Source organism: Narcine bancroftii, unplaced genomic scaffold (assembly GCF_036971445.1).
Source record: "Narcine bancroftii isolate sNarBan1 unplaced genomic scaffold, sNarBan1.hap1 Scaffold_105, whole genome shotgun sequence".
NCBI classification, from domain to species: Eukaryota; Metazoa; Chordata; class Chondrichthyes; order Torpediniformes; family Narcinidae; genus Narcine; species Narcine bancroftii.
The window spans coordinates 359538-384235 of NW_027211821.1; the positions used below are offsets into that span (position 1 = coordinate 359538).

The 24698-nt window shown below is 43.3% G+C and overlaps 1 long non-coding RNA gene across 1 annotated transcript; it reads right to left on the minus strand.

The window, feature by feature from the left end:
• Positions 1–710: 710 nt before the first annotated feature.
• Positions 711–21591, minus strand: LOC138750203 (uncharacterized). The gene is made up of 3 exons (XR_011349157.1): positions 21334–21591; positions 20517–20619; positions 711–778 (listed from the first exon to the last, which is right to left on the minus strand). It is a non-coding gene; the product is annotated as an uncharacterized lncRNA (long non-coding RNA).
• Positions 21592–24698: the final 3107 nt, after the last annotated feature.

A 24698-nucleotide genomic window follows, 5' to 3' on the forward strand; every position in this document is an offset into this window, starting at 1 on the left:
TCAGAGGTTCAAAACTGGATCTCGCATTGTCAATGACTTGGATTGGTCTGTGACCATTGATAGAGAATCCACAGACCCTCAGTGACTTGGCCCAGGGCTTGGGATGGTGGGGTTGGGCAGGGGGGGGGGGAGGAGAGAGAGAGAGCACGACTCTCTTTTGCTTCTTTCTCTCACTGCAAAGGGTATTTCAGGCAATTTCTACCAATGGCGAATGTCTGCCTTAAAGCAGGATAAAAACAATTTTGTGTGATATGACACTTTTAAATTACATGACAGTAAATTGTCTCCTGAAATAGAGAGGTTCAAGTTTCAAACTATTACAAATTCCACTCACCAGAGCTACCTGAATTATACCTCTTCCCATTGTTTTTTGCAAGGACACCATTGATTTTATCACAACTCCTCTGCTGCATCTGTCCTGTGACAGATTATATATTTTACATTGTATATAGATATGTTTTTGAAAGAGATGGATTGTAGGAGTCGTGGAGGTCACAAACAAACACAAACACTTCACAAAACAGCTCTTATTTAAATTGCAAGAGCTTTGCTGAGAGTGAGTCATTCAGGCGCCAAGAGCCTTTGCAAAGACAAAACAAGGAGACTGCTTTGCTATAATTTCAAAATTAGGTGTAAATGGATTATTGTTTTTAAAGCAACAGATGAATGGACTCAGAAGTTTGGGTCAGGTGCAGTCATCTGGCTGGTTCCAATTAGCTCTTCCAAGAAGGTCATGTGGTTTTGCAAGCAGAGTGGAGAGGCCAAATAGGCTTTTTTTCTGAAAGAGAGAGAGAGAGATGGCAAGTTGACATCTTGTTGAAACCCCATTTTGAAAACGGGTTGTGAGTTCTCAGTTCAGCCTGTTGAAAAACCTTGTTGCCCATACAAGAGGAGATGACTGGCTAGAAATGGTGTTTCACCTGAAATGAGCGAAAAAAAGGAACTCAATGGTGACCTGCAGAAGAGGTTATCATTTGGAAAACCCTGATGGGGCTAGTTTCTTTGGCAAGACCCCAAAGTGAATGATCAGAGGGAATCAGATTTTGTGTGTCCAATGAGCAAGAAATCCCTCTCTGAAATCAACAAGCGCCTTCCTGGAGGGTAAACATTTACTTTTAAGCACCAGAGCTTGGTGAAAATTCATAAATGTTGAATCTGTGCACAGTATAAGAATTGATAGACACCGGTGAACTTGGGAGTTGTGTCAAAGAACTTTATACATATTAAATACACCTGCGCTTAGAATTGGAAGGGGGCAATGTAAGGCTGTTAAGTTAATAGTGATAAGTTAAAGTTTGAATCTATTTTTTTGTTTAAAGAAATTTAAAAACAACATTTGTTTAAATAACCATTTATCTTGATGATTTACTATTGCTGCTAAGGTTTGGGGTCCTCAGGGCCTGTAACAGTCCCAGGATGAGGTCTTCTACTCCAGGACACCCAAAATGTCTTATTTCTTCAATAAATGCAGATTCCCCCATACTGTCTTTGATAAAGCCTACACTCTTATCTCCAATTCTTTTTCTGCCCTTCCCCCACCTCCTCTCTGGCAGAACAAGGACCGAATCCCTCAGGTTTCTCACTTACCACCCATCAGCTGCCACATCTGACACATTATCCTTGAATACTTCCAACTTCAGCACCATCCTCTAACCTGTTACATCTAACTCATATCCTCTTTTCACAGGGGCATGTCTTTCTGTGACTCCCTCAACGGCACTTCCCTCTCCACCCATCACCACCTCATGTAGTCCCCATTGGAACTGCAGAAATTGCCAAACTTGTCCCTACATCTCCTGGCACCTCTATCCAAGGCTACAATTAGACCTTCCAGGTGAGGCAGTGTTTCACATGCACCCCATCCAACTTAATCTCCTACATTTGGTAGACTCAGTTGACCTCATTATCAGCAAGACCAATACAGACTGGGTGGCCACTTTGCTAAATACATGTGCTTGTTGGATCTAAACTTGAGCTTCCTGTGACCTACCATATCAATTCTCTAACCCTTCCAGCAACATGTCTATTGGCCCCATCCTTCGCCAGGTTGAGGGCACACAAACTGAAAGAAAACACATTATATTGCTCCTGGGCAGCCTTAAACTCTATAGCATGAACACGAATGTTTCTAATTCAAGCAGCCACTCACCTCTGTCTGATTTCATTGTTTCCATCTATTGATCTACTGCCCATTTGAATATAATTAGTCCTTTAAGGTAGAAGAGTTGACAGTGGTGTTTTCCCCATATAGCTTGCCATTGAACAACTGGCAAAATTAAGAAAGTATTCTTGGACTGAATAGTCATCTGGGCCAAGTGGCTATTTAAGGATTGTACATGGTTGTACATCCTAAAGTACAATGACTACTTCTATCCACTAAAGATTGTTAAAGAGCAAGAATAGACAATACAATCACATAAAATTTCCATCCATACAGCACACGTATTAATACACAAAACAATCACACCTCCTTATTGGTCAGGAAGTGCCTACACTTTCCAAGGAAACTGAGGAGGTCAAGGCCAACAGCTCTATTCCTGAGATTTTACAGGAGTGCAGTTGAGTCTCCTGTCTGGCTGCATCATTCGATGGTCTAGTAGTTGGCAAGCATCAGACAGGAATGATGCAAAGAGTTGTGAGTATCACTGGGGTCTCCCTTTCTCCTGTAGGTGACATTTACTGGGAGTGTTGTTCAAATAGGGATCAAGGAATTGTACAAAGACCATTTCCATCCAATGCACAGCATCTTTAACCAGGTCCTTCATCAAAATCAGGACCGCCAGGCTGGGGAATAGTTTCTTCCCACAGGCTGTGAGATGGATGAAAAGTATCCTGTAAGTGCAATAATCATCCAAAATATTTATATATGTAGCAGCTACTTCGATAGAGCTACTAAAGCAATACACACACACACACACACACACACACACACACACACACACACACACACACACACACACACACACACACATACTGTGAGTGTCCCGTGCCTTCTGTCAGGAGAATCCACAGATCAACGTGTCATTCCTCGGCACACAGCACCACGCGAGTATGGTCAATTAAACGGACACCTGTTTGTCTTATGATTTCACGTGCCCGCCAAAGAACCATGCCCACTCAGCCCATTACACAGCTGCTACCCGCCCCCCCCCCCCACAAGAACTGTCACCAGAAACTAAAGCACCAGCTGCATGCACCTTAGGTGGACGCCCTCGCCATCTGCGCAGGGGGCACTGAATGGATGAAGTGGGATCCACATGGGCAGGCTTGAGTCTGTCCACATGAAACAGCTACAATGTCCCCCAATGTCCAAAGTATACACAACCCCATCCTTCTTCACCACACGACAATGGCCCTCATACGGTCGTAACGGCACTCGTGGAACCTGTCTGCACACAAAAACAAAATCAGTGTCCAGGAGTGATGGGGGCACATTCTGTTTAGAGGTTCCATGCCAGTGGGTATGAAAAGGTGATCGCGACACCACGTCGAAGCTGCTGAAGAACGTTCAGATCAGAGTTGGTTGTGAAATGAATGTCCCAAGAAACTGTAAGGACCGTACCATAAACCAACTCTTCGGACAATGCAGACATGTCTTCCTTTGGAGCCGGGTGCACTCCCAATAGAACCCAGGGCAATTCTTCGACCTAATTGAGACCGGAGAATCGGGCCTTCAGTTGCCGGTGGAAACGTTCCACAAGGCCGTTGGACTGTGTGTGAATTGTGTTCCGCGGACTGAAGTAATTGTGGCTTGGGAAACCAAACCTAGCCATCCAATTGATGATGAATGTTCTGGCCCTTATCTCAGTATCACTGGATGGCAATGGGATGGCCTCTGGCCAGCGCGTGAAACGTTCTATGACTGTTAGAATCTATCACATGTTTTGAGATACTGGCAATGGTCCGAGCAGGTTCACTTGCACGTGTTTCAACAACCTGTATACCGCCAGGAAAGGTTGAAGAGGTGCCTTGGTGTGGCACTGAATTTTGGCAGTCTGGCAGGAGGTACATGTGCAGACACATTGCGCAATGCCTTTTTTCAGAGCATGCCATACATATTTATTTGACGTGAGCTTGACAGATGTTCTGATGGACGGATGAGACAAGCTGTGTATCTGGTCAAAAAGGCATTGCCTCCAAGATGGCGGAATCACTGGTATAGTGTAGCCCAAAGACATGTCACAAAGAAAGGTTGGCAGCCCAGTTGTGCTGCCACCTGCTGTATGTCCAGGTTAGTCATGGCCGTACTGTATGCCTGAACATCGGGGTCCATTGCCTGGACACTGGCTAATTCCGGAATATCAATGTCACCCTGAATATGATATAGTCAGTCTGATCAGCATATTCGTGACGCCATTGTTTTTACCAGAAATATAGTGCACATCCATGGTAAATTCTGAATTGTATGACAGTGACCCTGCTGTCTTGCCGACCATGGATCCGTTATTTTGCTGAAGGCATAAACGAGAGGCTGGTGGTCTGTGAACACAGTGAAATGCTGACCCTCCAAAACAAATCGGAAGTGCCGTGTCGCTTGATACAATGCACTGTATTTCATCTCCAATGACTATAGATGTCGGCTAAAGAACGCGAGGGATTGGCAATGGCCATCAACGTACTGCTCAACAAACACACCCAGGGCCGTACTCGAGGCATCAGAACTAAATGTCACGGAAGTTTCGGGGTTAGGATGGGGGAGCGTTGCTGCATTGACTAAAGCATCTTGAGCATCACAAATTCAACCTCTGTTGTCCAGGGAACGTCCCTGTGCTTTGTGGTGAGGATCGGAAACCGTGGTCGAAGAATGTCAGCAGCTGCTGGAATGAACCGGTGATAGAAGTTTTTCCTGCCCAAGAATTTCCGCAGGCCCTGATCCGTGGTAGGTGTTGGAAAAGCAGGGACTGCCTTTACCTTGCTGGATAAGGGAAAGACACCGTTGGCTGTGATCTTGTGTCCCAGGAAGCTGATGGTGGATTTGCCAAATTGACATTTGCTAGGGTTGATGGGAAGACCAAATTCCCCCAGCCCTTGGAACAGGCGGAGTAAATGCAGTTGGTGATATCCTGACTGGCTATGAGGACATTATCCAAGTAGATGTCAGGGAACTCTAAATCTCTGCCCAAAGTGCCTATCAGCTGCTGGCAGGTTTGAACGGCATTCTTCAACCCAAGTGGCATCCTATGAAATTCAAAAAGCCTGCGCAGTTTATCAGGCGGAAGAGGGCGAGTCCTGGTGTAACTCGGCAGGCCTGAAGTGTCTCTGTAATGGGACACACCCTGGGCCATTTAGGAGGGATTGAAATTTGGTGAGAGAGTACAGGGAAATTCATTGAGGAGAGCAGCATGTGCATCTTTGTGCAGGGTCTGGACCCCGAGATGGGAAACACTCCCTTTGCTGCAGACCAGTGGGTATGTTTGAAAAGTGGTGACATGAACCAATTTCCTCCACCTCACGTCTACTAGAAAGTCACGGGACCTTAAAAAATCTGCACCCATAATGGGCCGTGTAATGGAAGCCAATACACAATTCTAATGGAATGTCACACCTCCTATCCAAATCGTGACTCGTCGTGTGCCAAAGCAGGGAATTTTCATCCCATTTGCTGTTTGAAGAGCCAGGTGTTGTTATTTATGTGGTTTTTTTATTTCAAAATAGGTTGGGTGGGAGCAAACGGACCTCAGCACTCGTGTCTACACGAAACTTGTGCTTACCAGTGTCGTCTTGAAGACACAATGGGCCCGTACTTGTGCCAGATGCCGAGGCCATTAATGGTAGCCGGGTTTTTCATTTCCTACCTTTTTTCTGTAATAGGTACATGCAGGACACATTTATGGGCTTTTATCCCCATTGGCGATGGTAAAAACAGCATTCTCGCCGCCCGTCAGTGTGTTCATCCTTCTTTGACTGAACTGCAGATACAGGAGGCTCATAGGACACGGGATATAGATCTGCTGCAAAAACAGTCTGGACGTGAGCAGACTCTTGCATTGGAGTATAATGGAGCCTATCAGCCTCCCGCGCTACATGGAAATCCATGTTAATGATTGGTATTGCGACACGACCTGGGAGTTTGGACAGGAATAGAGTCTCAAAAAGTAAACAATGAGAATGACCATCTGCTAATGCGACCATCTCATTCATTAGATCGGATAGATTCTTCTCACCCGAGCCCTCCATATTTAAAAGCCGCAAGCTGCGCTCATGTCTAATCAATTCCAGTGTGTCCAGGAGAAATTGGCTAACCCTGGTGTACTGGTTTTCCGCCAGGGGATTGGCAACAAATTCTCTTACTTGAGATGCTGTAGCAGCGTCCAATGCACCTACTATGTACCAGAATGTCATGTTCTCTGCCATTATGCCACAACACAAAACTAGGTTTCAGCCTGATTAAGTCATACGCAAGGTTGATGGGTCCAGAAAGGAGGCAAGTGAAGTCCTAACATCGATTGGGAAACAGAGTCAGTGAGAGGTCAGGATGGTTTAGAGTTTAGATAACGTGTTCAGGACTGCTTTTTGCAGCAGTATGTGGAGATGCCCACGAGATGGGGTCAGTGTTCGATCTGTGAGAAGGTAATGAAATGGGGCAGGTGGCGGAGGTGAGCGTTAGGGAGAACTTCAGATCCAGTGATCATGGGTCCTTTAGATTTAGCTTAATTATGGAAGGGGATGGGTCGGGTTCAAAGTTGAAGATCTTCGAGTGGGGGTAGGCCAGATTTGAAGAAATGAGAAGAGATTTGCAGAGAGTTGTGTGGGCTGATCTTTTAGACGAAAATAATCTAGAAGAAAATTGGAGGGTATTTAAAAGTGAGATTTTGAGAGTAAGGGATCTTCATGTTCCAGATCGGCCGAAAGGCAAGACTCCAAGGAAGCCGTGGTTTTCTAGAAAAATTAGGAACGGTTCAGGATAAGAGGGAGGCCCATGCTAAATATAAGAAACAAAAGATTGATCCTTACTTAGATTGCAGAAAGAACCTCAAAAGGGAAATTATGAAGGCAAAAAGATGGTATAAGGTGTCAATAGCCTATAAGGTGAACGTGAATCATGAGGGTTTTTACAGATACATGAACAGTAAAAGGAGGTTGAAGGATAGAGTAGGTCCACTGGAAAATGGTAACGGTGGGCGATGTGTATGTCAAGAGCTGTATGAGATGGGGAAGATATTGAACAATTTTTTTTCTCTTCTGTATTCACGAGGGAAAGGGACACTGGACTATGTGAGATAAATGAGATGAATGCTTTAGTTATGGAAAGGATAAGGATTATTAAAGAGAGGGTTTTGGATCTTCCAGGGTCAATGGAGGTGGATAAATCTCCTGGTCCTAATGGTACTTTTCTCAGGACGTTAAAGGAGGTCAGGGAGCAAATAGCCGAGGCTCTGACGGTGATTTTACAAAGATCACTGGAAGAGGGTGTGGCGTTGCGGGATTGGAGGGTTGCAAATGTAGTTCCGCTGTTTTAAAAAGAGCACAAGGTGTAGGCCAAATAATTATCGGCCAATAAGTTTGAGTTTGGTGGTGGCAAAAGTTATGGAGGGTATTCTTCGAGATAGTATGTACAAATATCTGGATAGGCAGGGAGGGATCAGGGGCACCCAGCATGGGTTTGTGAAGGGAAAATCATGTTTGATGAATCTTGTTGAATTTTTTGTGAGAAAAGTAGATCAGGTGATGAGATCTATTTCAATTTTAGTAAGGCTTTTGATAATGTTCCGCATGTAAAGTTAGTTAGGAAGGTTCAGTCACTAGGGATTAATAGATAGTGAGATGGGTTCAGAGGTGGCTGTGAAACAGACAGCAGAGAGTCATGGTGGACAACTGTCTGTCAGGATGGAAGCCTGTGACGAGCAGTGTGCCTCAGGGATCGGTGCTGAGTCCCCTGTTGTTTATCATTTATATTCATGATTTGGATGCGGGGATGGTTAACTGGGTGAGAAAATATGCAGAAGATACGAAAATAGTGAGGAAGGTTTTCTTGGATTACAGTACTTGGTTTGTTTGGAATAGTAGACTGAAAGATGCCAGATGGATTTTAATGTTAACAAGAGTGAGGTGCTGCATTCTGGAAAAAATAATCAAAATAGAACAAATACAGTTAAGGGGAGGGGGTCGAGAAATGAAGAGGAACAGGGGGATCTTGGAGTTATGTAGACAGGGCATGCTGGCCTTCATAAATCCTAGCATAGACTAGAGTATAGCTGTTTAAGGCATTGGTGAGGCCAAGTTTGGAGAATTGTGTTCAGTTCTGATCTCCATTTATTGGAAGGATATAGATAAGGTGGAGAGGGTGCAGAGAAGATTTACAAAAATGTTTCCTGACTTACAACATCAAGAGCACAGAGAAAGATTAAGGAGATTGCGACTTTATTAATTGGAATGTAGACAGTTGAAGGGGGTTATGATAGAGGTATTTAAAATTATGAAGGGAATAGATAGACTAGACATGAGAAGACTCTTTCCACTGAGGGCAGGGGAGGTTGGAACATGAGGGCATGAGTTAAGGGTAACGGGGCAAAACTTTAGGCTAAATGTTAGAGGATGCTTCTTCAATCAGAGAGTGGCAGCAGAAAGGAAAGATCTTCCAGAAGAGATAGTTGTGACAGGGTGCTTTCTGTCATTTAATAGGTTGGGACTTTATTAATTGGAGAGTCGAAAAAGAGTAAGAGATTGCTTAAAGTGGCACATGAATGGGAAAAAAGGCTGAGAAAGACTGCAGTGGACCCAATTGTGAAGGAAATATTTTGTCTGAGAAAATTTGTCATTGGCCCATTTCCTCTGGAGTTATGAAACCACGCACAGAATAAGTCAAAGAGGTATGATTAAAACAGTGGTTTTTGAACTTTTTCTTTCCAATCACATACCACATTAAGTAATCCCTTATTAACAGAGCACTTCTGGCACAAGGATTAAGTGGAATATGAGCCAGTGGGTTGGCGGGGGGGGGGGGGGGGTTGCTTGGTGTGGAGGAGGAGTTTGAAAATCACTACTTCTCCATCTCCATTTTAAGCAGACATCCTTTATTCTGAGGTTGTGCCCACTGGTCCTAAACTCTCCCACTACTGGCAAAATCCTCTCTATCAAGCCCTTTCACTATTCATCGGATTTCAATGAGGTCCTGCCTCATCCTTCTAAACTTGGGCGAGTCCAGGCCCAGAACCATCAAATGCTCCTCAAACATTATTCCTCTCATCCCCAGGGTCATTCTTGTTAACCACCTCTGGGCCATCACATCCTCTCTTAGAAATCCTCTCTAAAATTGCTCACAACACTTAAGAGATCAGGACAACCAGAAGGTGGTCACGGGAGGGAAGAGAGCTGCAGGGCTGCCTAGAGTCCGTGGATTGGATGGTGTTCAAGGAGTCAACTGAGAGGGGGAAGTGAGGGTGGTTGTGGCAAGATGGCGTAGGAAAAAGACATGAGAAGACATCTTTCCCTGACTGAACTGTTCAATACTCGAACTGTAGTGACTTCTTTGAATTTATCAATGTTTTGAACAGTAATTTACTACAGTAGGATTCTGGAAATGAAGAAAGGAAAAAAACAGTGTTGGGCACGACCAGGTGGCCCAATAATCACAGAGACAAAGACTGAGGGGAACGATAGGCTTTATTAAACACAACAGTGCAGGCACCTGGGTCCAAGTGAGGGAAGTGAAGGGAAGGAAGATGTGGCTCGACCTTCATGGCCTGGGTCACAGGGGAGGAGTCCAGGAGAGGATGACATCAGGGGGTGGGGGGGGGGGTGGGTAAGCAGCCCATGCCTGTACTGGTCAGTACATACAATATCATATCAAAACAAGCAACTTAGAAAAAACCCAGTTTGTCAACCTGTGAAAAGTGCAGAAGAAGCAAGGCCAACCTCCCAGAAGGAACCTCGGGATCAGTTAGACATGGATCCGAAGCCTCAACATGTAAGTCAGGACCAGCTGGAATAAACGTCTGCATTCTCTGCAAATCCGGAGATGCAAGATAGTGCTGAGATCTTTGGTCGGGCCAGGAGGAGTGCAAGCGTGGAATTCGACACCAGCTGGGCTTGACGAAGGAGAGTGGGGGGGGGGGGGGGTTGAGTGCCCAAATGCGAGCACGAGTTTCCGGGAAGGGGACTGCCTGTATGCAGTGGCGCATCTGGAGATGCTCTCAATTGCAGGAAATTCTGGATCCGATCCACAGTCCGACTGCCAGGTATGATGTGGAAGGGAAGAGGTGGAGGAGGACAACTCAGAAGTTCGAGAAGAAGAAGAGCAAGAATGACTTCTTGCTGCAGTTGGACTCACTGAAGGAAGGCCTAAGGCTTTAAGAACATCTCCTTCTCTAATGAATGCTGTAGTTTCACCACAGACACCTTCCCCAGACTTCAAGGCCCCTGAAACAGGGATGGAAGTCAACCTCATGTCTACAGAACTGATCCAACAAAATGAAAAGATGATGTCTTCTGTGAACTAAGGTTTTGAAACTTTAAATGATCAATTTGCTGTTATGGAGAAATAAATGGCTGGTATGTGTGAAGAAATTACATCTATTCAAGTTGATATTAATAAGAGCTTAACAGCAGTAGACACTGGACAAGTTCAATTTAAGAGGATAGAAGTTTTTATTTACTGTAAGGACCATGAGGACCATTATGCGGAGAGAATGGATCATATTGAGGATTTATTTCCAGGCTGGGATGTCCAGAAGAGAGATTTGATATAAACATAAATCAAACTTGTTGTAATAACATTAAGATAGTTGGTCTGCCGGAAGATATTGAAGGTTCAGATCTTGTAAAATTATTTTTGGAAAAGGATTCCAGAGATATTGGGAGTTGAATTTTTTTAGATCGGGCTCAGAGGGCTTTAAGGAGAAAACCTTTTCCAGGTCAAATGCCAAGAGCGGTTCTTTTAAGATGTTTGCGATATCAGGATAGAGAAATGATTTTGTGGCTTGCGGTTCAGAAAGCTCGCCTTGATCAAAGCCCTACGATGTATCAAGGCAATAGGGTTTTATTTTAAGATGATTTAAGTCAGGAGATTATTAAGTGATGGAAAGAGTTTAATCTGGTCAAAGCAGTGCTGTGGAAGAAAGGGTATAAGTTTACTTTCGGTATCCATCGGTATTTAAGGTGATTTATGGGCCAGATCAGTCTCAATGTTTTGAGAGTCCTTATGGTGCATTAACTTTTGTGAATTCCTTCCCTCATTTGAAGGAATCGATGGGGAAAATGCCTGATGTTAAGATTGGGAAGGGAACGGGGAAAAGAATTGGAATCAGAATCGGTGAGTGATGTTGAAGATGAAGCTCAAGCTCAATGTGGGTGTTATCATTGGGATGACTAATGGATTTTAATGTTCGGTTGGGGGGTGATGGTCGTCTCTGCTACTCCTAAAGTCATCTGCCACTTGTGGAATTAACTGCACCTGGTTCACAGGGGGGGGTGGGTCTGACTCTTGTACTCTTATGTTTTTATAGTGTTTTCTTATTGTTTCAAAGGTGGGGGGGGTGTTGGGATTTTTTTATATGTATAGTTGTAATTGCTGTGTGAAGTGTCAATCTCAGGAGGAAATTAAGTTATGGCTCATTTAAATTTTGTGATCTTTAATGTTAAATGACTTAATAATCCGATTGAAAGGAAGGAAATATTAAAGAAAATGAAGGTTGATCTTGCTTTTTTGCAAGAAACTCATTTGTCTGAGAGAGAACATATGAAATTGAAAAGAGATTGGGTCGGACATGTTTTTCATCTCCATTTAATTCAAAAGCTCGAGGTGTTGCTACTTTGGTTCATAAGAAGATACCGTTTCAGTTGGAATCATTCTCTGCCACATCATTTTCTCGAAGACAATCAAGATAACTGACCTGTTCATGGAGCACTGTGCCTGGACTCAGATTCACAATCTCACCTGGCAAGGTCAGCAAACAGCCATTGACTAGCTCTACCACTAAACATCCAAGATCTACCCTAACAGCAGTAGGCACGCAAAGGAGAACCATGGCCAAACTTTCGCTCCATGGAGATGCATCACCACCTGCTTTCGATTGTCAATGGAAACGCTCAAAGAAGCTGTTCGCCTGAAATGCTCAGCGATAATTCAGGTCGTGCAAAGAGGATCAGTGAGAGCTCGGACCAATACTGACTCCAACTGAGACCCTCGATCTGTTGTAATAGTGCCCAGAACACCAAAAGATAGAATCCACAAAAGCACAGGCATTTGTCTCTGCAGAGATGCCAATGTTAGGAATTTCATCCTGCCACCTGGTAGTCCAGTCCTCACACGTGAGCAGATTTGTACATTGCCGAGATGGCGGAAGTGGACCTTGCAAGCCACAAGGTGCACGTGCTGGAAATGGGAATCCAAAACAACAAAACCCCCCAGCTTGAATTTCATGTGCCTGGAAACTTTAGGGTGTTGACCCAGCAAGCGAGTCCTTGCCGATAATCCAACATTCTGTTTAACATAAAGCCAGGTAAAATGTTCCTTAACCAGTTTGATTGATGCTCTTCTACCAGGAAGAGATAGATTGTGAAGAGATAGATTGTGAAGAGAAAATCTCCTGCCTCATAGCCACCACACAAACGGCCGAGTCCTTTCTGTTGGGTGAAAAACATCACAGACCAACTTTTCACCCGATTCATCCAGCATGACATCTTGAAGATGGAGACCAGAGTTGATTTGGTTTCACCGGATGAAATCAGGATCAGTGTGCCGTGCATGAGCCATGGCACTGAAATCGATGGCAGTAGTTGTATGTAATGTCGTGCCTGAATAGGGCACCAGCCACAGCATTCACTTTTCCTCAGATGTGCTGTGTGTCTGATGAAAATTGTAGGATGAAGTCCAAGTGCTGAATCTCTCTGGGCAAGTAGAGATGCGTGTTTCTACTTGCAGTATGCAGAAGAGGCTGGTGGTCTGTACAAATGGTCAAAGAATGACCTTCCAATAAAAAGCTCAAATATCAAATTGGAAATTGGGATTCATGAGAGAATTACAAAGAAATTTATTTCAAAATTGTATCTTCTATTTCAAGAGGAATCTCCAAACCCAGACTTCAATAAATCAAAAGAAAGATGGGAATTGGATTTGGGAACTGAAATTGACCCTTTTTGCTTGTCTGACATTTGTTGCGACAGTAATTAATGTTTTCGATAGATTAGTTAATTACAAATTTATTCATCAATTATATCAATTAATTTATTCCTAATTTTTTTAATTCATGTTTTAGATGTGGCACAGAAATTGGTACATTTATACATTGACTCTGGAGATGTCTGAAGGTGACATCATTTTGGAAAGATGTGGCCAAGTTTTTGGAACAAATTATAATAACGTTTATCATTAACACCTGAGCTTTTACTTTTGGGAAATGTATATGATTTAGAAGCCGAATTCAAGTTCTTAAGAAAAAAACATTAATTATTTTTATAAGTTGCATTGGAAATGCCCTGGAGATGTATAGCAATTCCATGGAAATCTGAATCCCATCTTAAAATTGATCATGGGGAAATGCAAAATTGTATTCCATTAGCAAAGGTGACTAATAATATTAGAACTGGGTATGTTACATAATTCAAAGTATGGAAACCATATTTAAAAATGGGTTTATATATCTAATGTATTCACTTCTCCACCCCACCACCACTTTTCATTAATCTTAATGGTTGAACCTTATCATGTTGTTTTAATTCTAATATTTTATTAATAACCTGCCTTTCCTTTTGGGAGAGAATAGTTATCACAGTAGCTTTGAACCTATATCTGTATTTTCTTTCATTATACTTTTTATCTTTTCTCTTTTATGCACGGTACAACCATTTATTTTTTTATTCTATTTTAATCATTCAAAGTTTCATCTGGAAACAATTCTATTATATTGAACTGTTTACAAAATTATAAATATATATTTTTTTAAACTGAAATGTTTCACTGCGAGATAGATAGCTAAGCGTTCTTGCCCAATTGTACGATACTTTGCCTGAGCCGGTGACCGCTTGGCTGAAAACAAAATGCCAGAGGTTCTAATTGCCCACAGACTCGTTGTTCGAACACTGCTCCCCACATCACTGATAGATGCATCTGTGGTAAGAGAGCAAGGCCTTGGGCATTTGATATAAAAGCTTAGTAGCATTTGTAAGAACAGTGTTCACATCATGGAAAGCTAACACAGCATCGTCTCCCAAAGTTAATGTCTTTTTGAAGCAGACATCATATCCTTTGAGTCGTTCAGCAAGAGGTAATAGAGATGCTCCGGTATTCACCAGGGAACAACAATAAAATTCCTCGTACCTAAAAACCATCACAACTGGCCAAACGTTCCTAATGAGGGGAGGGAATTATCAAATTCCATGCACTTTCCATTCATCAGGCAAAATACCATGTTGCATAACTCTAGGTCCCAAAAATACAAGATCAGAAGCTCCAGAAACACTTTCCTAGGATTGATCACGATGCCACATTCCTCAAGCCTCGGAAACAATGAGATAAGGTGGCTCTTGTGCTCCTTTTGATCCACACTTACAACCAGAATCTCCTGGATGAACTTAAGTACTTAAAATCCAAGGCCAGTGAGTTCGTAGTCCATGAACCGCTGGAATGTCTGAGCTACATTCCATAGACCGAATGGTATTCTCAGAAACACAGACATGCCGAACGGGAGCATCACTGCTGTCTTTGTGACATCCAAAGACTCAAATGGAATCTAATAGTAAGCATGTACTAGATCTATTTTGACAAATGCATATTTGCCGTGGAGGTTGGCTGAGAAGTCTTGTAAATTTGAAATATTGTATCAGTCAGGCACGGTGGAATTGTTCAGGGCACAATTATCTCTGCAAGGCCGCCAATCCCTAGTTTTTTTCAGAACCATTTACAACCTTGAAGCCCAGCAGCTATCAGATCTGTGGGCTACGCCCAATTCTTGCCATTCCAATTTTGCAATTTTAAGATAATCCGGGGGTTTTGCAAGCTTGCGTCTTATGGACCCTGCCTTTAAATGGTGGCTTATTGCATGTCTGCACACCATTATGATGGGGTCACGAGGCGAGGAAAACACTTGAGCAAGGCTTGGAAAGGGCAGCAGCCAGGTTGAAGGCTTGTCAAGCAGCAAATGGCATTGGAAGGACAACAAATGCAGCTCACTTGCATTCAAGAGCTGCAGTCCACACAACAGCATTTTTTTCTAAATACATCACTGAAAAATGTGACAAGAAATCCACTCCCAAAAAGGAATTTGCCACATTTACAACTGAAAACCCACCCAAAACGATTGTGAAGCAGAAATGAAATGCGAGTGACCTCTGGCCATGTTTGAATAAGAGAATCATTTGTCACTGAAAGAACACATGACATATACATATGAGAAAGTCTATGTTCCTCATGGGTTGGAGGGACAGGCACCGCTCCAAAGTGACAGATAGTTTTGGAGTTTTACATAGAGATGTCAAATTAATAACCTTCTCTAACAACTGCCAAGAATTTTTCCATTTTTCTCAGTTGCCTTCAATAAACTCTCTCAAATGAGAAGAAGATCTCAAGACAAAGGACATGTCCAGGCCACAAGTCCCCTCGAGTCTGCTCCATAAACCGGCACGAAATCACTCTGCACTCCTTCCAATTTCCGGACTTTTCCCATATCCCTTAATGCCCTTACTAATGAGAACTTGTCTATTTCTTGTTTAAATATGCCCAGTGATCTGGCTTCCACTGCTGTATGCGGCAGCGGTTCCACAGATCCACGACCCTCCGGCTAAAGAAGTTCTTCCTAATCTCTGTTTTATATGGATAACCTCTAATTTTCTTGTCCTCGATTCACCCACCAAGGGAACCATCTTACCCGCATCCACTCTATCTAAACCTTTCAATATACAAAATGCCTCCATGAGATTACTTCTTTAATTTCCTGTACTCCAATGAATTCTTCACTACCAATTTCACCTGGTCATTAACTTTTATGTTTCCTTGCACAAAGACACCCAAGTCCCTTTGCACATCCAAGGTCTGAATTTTCATCCCATCCAAATTGTATGCTTCCTGTTTATTTCCACTGCCAAAATGTACAACTGTACATTTCTCGGTGTTAAATCTCATCTGCCATCATTTTGCCCAGTTTCCTAATCTGTCTACATCCTTCTGCAACTTTACGGTTTCTACACTTCCTACTCTGTCCCCTATCTTGGTGACCTCCGCAAATTTCGCCACAAAACCATTTAAACCACAATCCAAATCATTAATTTCTTTTTCTTTGGAATATATCTATCCTGCATTCCTTTTATAACGGCCACATGCCATTCTAGAATTGATCATTACTGAACCTGAACATGTTTATTGTGGAAAACATCTTCAAATAAATGTTCTGGATTTAATTTTTAAAAGTCTTGTTGTGGCTCCTCTTCATCCCTTCTTTGCAAGTTGAATTCACAAAATTTTCCAAATATTTTTTCAGCAATAATTCTGTGCTACAGAAGATTACTAATCTTTCCTAGAGGTTAAAAGTTGCATTTTGATGTTCTTGTCTCAACTGAACATTGTACAAGGTGAAGGCTGATTAAAATGGATTCAGTAATGATGGCCTTCAAATGTTGCATTATTGCTGTGGCTACGCAGCTTGAATGATAAACTGGTGTTTCTACCGGGAATTAACTCATGGAAATGTTCTAAATACATTCATTGGAGATAGACCTTTGTGAAAAGTTTACTGCCCATCGGCAACAATCCTTGAAAAGAGATGAATCATCACCCAACAAAGCAGCCCAGGAATAGGCAATTTGGTGAACAATGTCTGTGGTGACCATGATATTCATTTAAATTAATCCCATCTGTCAGCACATGGACCATACACATCACCCATTCCCTCTTGTTCATGTACCCAACCAAATGCCTCTTAAATCGTGGTGATTTCACCACTATCCTGGTAGCGTGGGCCAGACGCCCACTGCACTGTGCAAAAACCTTCCTCACTTCTCTCCTTTTCCCCTCTCATGTTCAATATAGACATCATAGTATTTTTACATTTCCTACAGGGGCGGGGAAGAAGACATCGACCTTCTCCAGGACTACAATAATTGGATAAATTTCAACCAGGTCATCTCTCAGCCTCCAAATCTCCAGAGAAAACTATCCACATTGCCACTTTCAAGGAGCTCGCACTTGCACCCCAAGATCCCTCATTGCAACACTACTACAAGTCCTCTCAAAGTGCAAGACACTTGTCCAGATTAAACTCCATCTGCCATTTCTCTGCCCACATTAATAAGTCATCTGGTTTGGAAGGGAAAATATGAGGGGAACTGGGTGGATCAACAGGACAGAGAGAAAAACATGGGGGGGGGGGTGGGCAGGTTACATGAACTTGGAAAATTTCATATTCATACCATCGATTCACAAATTCAATAAGAGATGGTTCCTTTGTATTTGACATCACCCAGACAATGGAGGAGGCAGAAGACAAAGGTCAGTGTGGGAATGGAATGGAACTTAAAACAGCTTGTGACCATGAGCCAAGTTGGCCATTGTGATCAAAGTGGAGGTGCTCAGCCAATCTGTCATTTACTCTGCATTGGGTTTCCTGCCACAGAGGGCACGGACATGGATGGAGTAGGTGAATTTGAAACTTTACCCTGCATGAGAATCCCTGGATGGTGTTAACTGATGTAGATTTGTAGATTGCAGGAGTAAATGCCCGAGGATGGGGAAGAATTAGGAGTCTGTAATTATTTGAAAGATCTTACTGCAAGATTCATCACCAACGAGTTGGAAAGCCGCTTCACACTATTCTCCCTTTCAGAAAGATTTAGTTAATAAACAAAACAATCTTTCAGTACAGCCAGAGGCAAAAGGGCTCTTAATTTAGTCTTACAATCAACAGACTTTGAAGTTACCCACCGTAAATGACTCAAAATTCAATTCTAGATTCACTTCTGGTGGAAGTATAAGAGCCAGTGGCTTGCTAAATCAGATGAGCCTTATTCTGAGTTTCCATTTTGACTTTCACACCATCAAATGCAAGCCCCAGTTTTTTATCCCCAAGTATTTTCTATCCTTACCCACTTTGCAACCACACCTACCTGAAATTGGAACAAACAACAGCTAATTTTAACATGTATAAATCATATACAAAATAATTTACCCACATTTTCAAATCACTGAAGCCACTGAGTGATAACTTGTGCCCATCAGAAAATTGCACCAGCCACTACAGGGTGCTATTTACCTTGGTGTTACTGGTTCTTTTCCAGTGTTACTTGCAGACATAATGACATATTCAACATGTACAATATTTCTTTTCTTACTGACCAGAACTATAAAGCATTGTGTAAAATAGAGGAAAGCTCAAGTCAACTCCTGACTGCAATGTTGCTGTGCACATTTGCTACATTATTGAAGTCTCACAGAGCTTACAAGAGATATTCAAAGTCAAGTAATAACAGAAATAATAGAATATTACAGCACGGTACAAGCCCTTTGGCCCACAATGTGTTGATCTAGATATTTCTAACAAACAAAAAAATAAGCTGTAGCGGCTACTGCAGAAGATGCTACTAAATAAAGGCAAACAGATACAAAGGTAGTCAACTCAAGACTGGTTTATTGCAGACATACACAGACCTTTTATTCCCTGCCTGTCAATGAGAATATTAGTGAAAACTTTCTGGTCCACAGGACCAGCTGGTTAAAGCTACGAGCCAATAGCGCCCTGTGCCTTTCAGCAGGGGCTTCATCTGATCCACTCACTGTACTTTGGTGCCCAGCACTGTTAGCCCGCGACGTGTCAGGTAAGTCTGTGAACTGATGGTGGTGGTTCGTAATACGCCCGCTACAACCCTGTTTTTCTTTCACACATGTATGCCTGTCTAAGAGTCTCTTAAGTGCTCCATACGTGATATTGTAATGGATAAATATATTTGGAGAATTTGGTAATATTTGGGATTTTGGTAAGATTTAGAGTAGGTTGCATACATACACACATACACATTTTAAAACAGATCTTATTTGAAAGACTAAAGAAATATTGAAGATCTCTGGAGAATGTTATTCACATTCACAAGTAGGTGTTAATCAAACTGATGTCATAAAATGAATGACCATTGTTTGTAAATGGAGCCAGGATGATGACAAGTACCTTTCTGCAGGGTGCTTACAGGAAAGTTATTCCTAGGTTTTGTTTATCTAACAATAGCTGGAGCAGAAGAAAGAACTCCTGTTGTTTCGAATAAGAGGAATAGAACTCTGTAGTAGCTTTGAGATAGAAGTTACCATCTGGAAAACCCTAACGGGGCAAGGTTCATCAGTGAGACATTGAGGTGACTAATGGTGGTTCTTCAGTTGTGGAAATCCTGGAACAACAAATCTCTCTCTAAAAACCCTACAAGAACAATCTTGAGCAGTAAACATTTACCTTTCAAGCACCAAAACCTTGTGAAATTTATACACGTTCAATTCTGTGCACAGCAGAAGAATTACCTGCACCAGAAAACTTGGAAGGAGAAGTGAGATTGAACTGTGAACCAAAGAACTTTTCTTAAATTTATACACATTACAAACATGTTCACTGAGAATTAGAAGGGGGATAATTTGGGTTAAGAGATAATTTGAGTATAGAGTTAAGTTAAAGTTTAATTCTATTTTCATGATTAAATTTGATTAAAAATAACTTCTGTTTTAAAAACCAATTGTATTGGTGAATGACTATTGTTTCTAGGTTTTGGGATCCTTTGGGCTCATAACAATATCTTCTTGGATAATGACATTGGGCCTGTTTAAAGTAGGAAATGGCTTCTACCAGCAGGAGTTTCTATTTGAGGAAAATATTGATAGGTGGATGGCCACATACGTTTCCTAAAAATTAATACCCTCTCCCTTCCTAAACCACATTCAGCCCCGTGACATCTTTCTGCATTGTCTTACTGGGAACACCAAGGACCTTATCCATTTCCCATCTCTCCTTGCAATGCCAATATGGCAGTTGGCATTAAGAACTGACAAATCACATTTTAATTAAGCAACTAAGATGAAAATCATCCTGACATTCCGCTTAAAAAAAAGAGTCAACAAACCTTCCTAATTACATCACTTCATTTTTATTTTGATTCCCATTGGGCATTAGTAAAAAATGTCCCATCCATTTGCTCACCAAATTATGAGTAAAATCATGATCCCTGTTCATGAAAACCCATAACATTGAATGTTACACAGATAATCTAGGAAGAATTCTGTAATAAAGGTGAATGAAACATAGAAAGAATTTCCCCCTTTAAAACATTGAGATTGTAGCATGCCAAGTGACCGGGTGAGGAAAAAAAGCCAAATCACTGCAACACTTGGACAGTCCCAGATGGCACGGACTCCCCTTCACTACCGAGAAGGAGCACGCGCTTAGCACCATGTATGGGCTTAGGAGCCCTACACTTCTGCGTAGCTGCCAGCCAGCCAGAGAGTGATGCAACAACGTCACTACTGGAAGTCAGGGGTATGTCACCAGAAGTGGCCGGGCCAGCGAGCAGACGTGGGGAATTTAAAACAGTAAAGCCAGTCTTTGTTTTACACTCACCTTGTGTGGACGTCTCTTTATTTGGTAGCGCTGCCGCAGCGGACGCTACAAATCGATTACTTCTTACTTGCTGCAACCAAACAGGCCTGCAAGATACACCAACCTAAATAGAAAACATGACCAGAAATCCCAGAGATCATAAATTCAAAAGGATTGGTGAAATCTTGACTCTGTATTGTTAACACCAAAGTCCCTATATTTTTAAGGCATTCGGACAAGTAACTGAGAAACATTATATTTAAACACATGGTACGTCAGGATCAGAAGGATTGGAGCATTATTGTTCAAGAGACACAACTTTAAAAAGATCACATCTAACTTGACGGAGAATGTGATGCTACAACAGGAACAACGGATGGAATCAGACACATTCTATGAGCATTGGGAAGCAAAGAAAAATGGATTGGTTTTTCATCCTTTCCTTAGCGACCCAATGACCCCGACAGGTCCTCCCCGACCTGCGACCGTAGTGGAGTCCAAAGGATCAATCAGATTCCACAATGGTCGCAAGTCGGGGTTTTTACCCAGTGCGAGGAGCCCTGAAGTCTTAGAGCCTATTTTTAAAATCAATTGATTTGACAAACGAGAACAGAGACACAGGACACGAAAGACCCAAAATGTGCGGATTGACTCAGCGCTTCGGGGTCCATCGGCTGGGGGCAGCCATCTTAATTTCTGTGCGCATGCGCTTGCGCAAACGGTTCGCTTAGTTGCCCCGTCGGCACATCCAAATCAGCTGCACATGCGCGAAGTCACCACGCATGCGCCAACCAGACTTGCCAAGCTCCTGCCCCCGCCCCCTCCCTCTGTAAGTTACCTCGCGGCCTCCGGCCTCGCCCTGTCGGCGCCATCAGGCCTCGCACCGACGCCTTGGCTCTACTCAAACACCTGGCCGGTACCGGCCACTCCCAGGTGGGGCCCAGCGGGCTGTTGGTTGCCCGTTTTCCCTGGACCGCGCGGCTGAGGATGATCCCGGCGCCGTCGCCAACTTCTCTTTAGCGCCCGCGGAGACGCGATGGATCCCGAGCAGACGACGACGCCGCCAACGTCCCGCCTCCCCACTGCACGAGCCAATCAGCCCGCGAACCTGCCCATCAATCCACCCGACTTCAGCGTCCAATCAAATAGCAGCCTCACCGAATCATCCCATTGGCTGGCGCAACTGAAGGAACCAATTCGTGAGCGAGCGAACACACAGGTGCACCCAATCAGCTTCGCAAGACTGAAGACAGGCAGTCGAAGGAGCAGGAGCCCCTTCGGCCCTTCCATTTCCAACTACCCCAACAACAATCAAATCCTTAGATTTCATAAGATCACTATCTCCTGGCTCCAGGATTCCTCTGATCTGAAGAAATACAAGGGATACTATTTATTCTCAATCTTTCCTTCAAATTTATTACTGCTTCCAATTTAATGTCTGTTACATTTTTCAAAGTATCTGCATCTCAGTTCGATGGATCTGATCCCTCTATGAATGTGTATGACAGTAAACTCATCACATGTCCATGGATCCCAATTTCAAATGCACCTTCAAAAGCGGAGAGAATTCCAAGGATATTACATTTTCATTGAAGACATTTCTTAAAGTCCAAGCAGCTGATCGGTTATTGGGCAATTGTGACACTTGGTGTTCAGCTCCTTTGCATTATCCTCTCTCGATCCGTGCTGCTGTGTCCCCTCATAATGTTGTAAGGCCATCTTCCTTTTTTCCAATGAGAAAGAGATCCATATTCAAACTTTCCTTCTATCACCCGGTTAAAACATCCCAGAAACAAATCTGATAATATTTGTGCACTTCTCATTCTTCAGATAAGGAAACTGGACACATGACTCCCGATGTAAGACCATTCGATGTGAAATTGGAGTGTGCGTGCTAATGTGAAGGGTAGAAAGAAGAACACACACTCAAGAAATCAAAGTTAAAGACTCCTTTATTACACTGGCAGCTCTACTTCTATTCTCTCCCCGCTGCTGTCGACTGGAGTTATGTCATATCAGCGCCGGCCTCCAACTAGTCAGTATTCCTGTCCTTGTTGATTACTGTTGTGCGGGTTGTCCCCTGGGTCGAAAGTTGTTGGTCCCTGTTGACTCTGCGTGGTCATCAGGTTTGTCAGTCATCTTGTGTACAGGGGGGATCCCAGTTAGCATGATCCCCCACCTCCCCAGAACCAGTGATTGGAGCGCTGTTCGCTGCTTTCGGTCGCCTATATCTGCGTCATGGGGGCTGAGTGGAGACCAATTTGCTAAGGTCCAGATGTGCTGGCTTGAGGTGGTCGATGGTGAAAGTCTCTTCCTTTGCACCAAGATCCAGCACACTTACCGTAAAGTGTGGAATGAACGATGCACACCCAAGCAGTCAAAGTCGAAGACTGGTTTGTTGAACTGGCAGCTCTGCTTATATACTCTCCCACTGCTGAGGACAGGTATTTTGAGACGGCAGAGCCAGCCTCGGATTGGTGGGTGTTCCTGCCATTGCTCATTGCTTCCTGCCGTGCAGAATGTCACCTGGGACAAAGGTTGTTGGTTCTCGCGGGATCTGCTCAGTCACCGCGTTCGTCAGCCATCTTTTGTACTCGTTTGCATTCTGGTTAGTGGGCCGCAACAACCATATATTGTGGAAGAATATGGAGCCCATATTTACAAAGGGTGGGTGTGAATATTTAAATGAAACTCTGACATTCCCTTTCTCCTTAAGGCCTCAGTTTATGAAAAAGAACTTTAAAGTAATCAGCGCTCCTGTTTGGGGGTCCCTTGTCCTCATTTTTCTTCTTTTTTCTTTTAGCACGAGGATAGAAGGGGGTTGGGGTGGTTTATGGGGGGGGATTTCTTTATTCTTTCTTTTAACTATGACACCTGTATTTATATTTGATTTGTATTATTATTCAGATCCTTTGTGTGAATTTTTTGTGGATTTATAAATATATTTTTTTAAATGATCAGAGGTCATTCCACGGGACCTAAAGTGGCCTAGAGCAACACTGGGGACACCCTCCTGCCCCCCACCACCCCAAATATCAATGTGATCCACTACGATCATTGACAAAATCATCGAGGACCCCTTCACCCGGCCAACAGCATCATCCAGCTATTCCCGTCGGGAAACAGATCCAGGACTTTCAGAGCCGGTACCACTAGGCCCAGGAACAGCCTCTTCCTCCAGGCAGTGAGAATGTGGAACGATTGATGAGCTGCTCATACAAATACTCCTCCACTCTGCTATTTATTCAACAATATTGAGTTATTTTTCTGGACGTGCTCCACATGTATCATTTGTCTGTTGTGTGAGGGCTTGGTTGTGTGTTTGCGTGTGTTTACCCCAAGAACGCTGTTTCATCAAGTCGTTCTTATGCTATCCAATGGTAATAAATTTGAGCTTGTACTTTGGAGTGGGTGCAGAAGAGATTTCCTGGATCGGAGAAAGTATCTCATGAAGTAAAGTTGACTGAGTAGGGCTTTTCTCATCCCACTACCACCACCCACCCCCCACCACTCAGCAAAATTGACTTTATTCACAAATTATTTCCAAAGAGGAAGGCTGTTCCAAGTCTTTTCTCCTCCTCCTGTTGTATCCAAATATTCCCTTCACTACACATTGCTGCATACGTCTCTGTTTACCTTCATTGCCACCACTTTGATACCCTGTGGTTACTGCCCCCCTCAGCTGTTGGAGGAGTTCCCCTTGGTCTCAGCCTCTCAATGCCCGGTAATGAGAGAGTTATGATCCATCCCCATAGTGCCTTCGTTTTGGCTGTGCCAAGCCTCCATCCATCCCTCAGCCTGTACTTCTGCAGCCTGGAATGTGCCAGTCGGCAGCGTTCCCTCCCCAACATCTCCGCTTGCTGAAAGACCGACAGGTTTAACATAGAACACGAGAGTAAAGTACAAGCACTTCGGCCCTCGATATTATGCCGACCGATGTATTCCAACCAAAATAAAAATAACTAACCCCTTCCTCCCTCATAACCCTCCATTCTTCTTTCATCCATGTGACTCAGAGACTCTTAAATGCCCCGAAAGTTTCAGCCTTCACCACCACACCAGTTCTTTGGCTCGTCCTATGTCCCTGACCTGATAGGCATACACTGAATCCCCTCCCCTTGTCACCCTCCTGCTGCCCCCACCCCGAGCCAGAGGTGAAGGTGGTTTCTCAGCCAGGGAGCAGATCCGAGAGATGAACCTCAT